This window comes from Aptenodytes forsteri, unplaced genomic scaffold, assembly GCF_000699145.1.
Source record: "Aptenodytes forsteri isolate BGI_AS27 unplaced genomic scaffold, ASM69914v1 Scaffold54, whole genome shotgun sequence".
In the NCBI taxonomy this organism is placed as follows: domain Eukaryota; kingdom Metazoa; phylum Chordata; class Aves; order Sphenisciformes; family Spheniscidae; genus Aptenodytes; species Aptenodytes forsteri.
In genome coordinates, this window is record NW_008796044.1 from 18170148 (window position 1) to 18171517 (window position 1370).

The following is a 1370-nucleotide window of genomic DNA, read 5'->3' on the forward strand; positions in this document are numbered from 1 at the left end:
TGTTAGCTTAAATAAAAAAAAGGCTTTTAGGAGCCTATTCAATTAATTTAAATGCTGTTAAATTGGTTTAGTAATCTGAAAATGTGGAGCCATAGCCTTCTTTCCTCTCACAATAAAATCACAGGTAACAGTGCCTTAATTTTATATGCTTTCAAACCAAATTTTTACTACAATTGACTTTTTTTTCTCCTAGACTTTTCTAGTTTTAAGAATTTTGTCAAAAATGCTGGTTTCAGGCTGGGGACCCAAGCTAAGAGGACTTTAGATGAGGCTCACACACGAACAAACAGCTTTGGTAGGGGGTTTTAGGGTTTTTTTTTTAATAGAAGGATGTGGAGCAGCACTGTCTTTTAAAACACACTAAGACTAGCCTTTAAAATGATGACTTGCTAATGCATTGATACATAAATGCCTTAACTTTCTACAGTAAGCCACCTAACCAGACCCTAACCGTAGATCCTGACCTGGGCGATTCCACAGGGCTTGGCTCTGGGGCTGGGAATTCAGCCTGGCAGGGAAAGGCTTGAACCCGAGGGGACCGTGTGACTTGGTATTACCGTGACAATGGTTCGCCTCCGTCACTGTGAACTAGTCGATGTTGGTATGACACTTCTCCGAGTTTGAAGCGCTCCGTGGAAGTGCGAGACGATCTGGATAAGGGTCACGTAACTCCTATCAAAATGAAGCCCCCAACCGAAGGTTGCATTAGCCTGGAACCGTTGAACTAGAAATAGCGCTCGCTTTGGCTCTAATTGAAGCTACGTTTGAAATAAATACCAAAGGCTCAAGGGAAATACCTTGGTGTCAAACAAAAGAATCGCAGCCCGCAGTCAATGCTATGTTTGATCGTTTAATTCACATTGCCTCACACAGCGTCGCTCCCGCCAATCCCTTTCAAACGGCGGAAATTCAGCTTCGCCGAGCCACCAAGGAGGCAAATAAAGTTAATTCTTTCTTTGACACAAGTGGAAAAGCCCATTTAAGACAAGGTGCTGATGTCAAGCTAAAGAAACTGCGGTTTTGGGTCACCTGCGTAACGTTGATAGTGGATTAAAGGTTGAGACCGCATTCCCCAGGGCGGATGGATGTTGCTACAGCAGTTTTAGCCCGCAGCGATACCTGTGCTAACGATTCTAATATTCAAGACCTCTTGCTGTATAAGAAACCACGATCGCCACAAAAAGGCGGCCTCTCCTACGGCGGTAAGCGTGTATTTCGTAGTAACGAGAGGATTTTTAAGCGCTCCCGTGAGGCGCGTGTGTCCCCCTAAACAAAGCGGTACTGACTCGCCTTCGAACCCCCCCCCAGGGGAAATTTCATCGGGATTAAATTACGATTGCAGTATATAAAATGCGATTTTATAGGGGCGC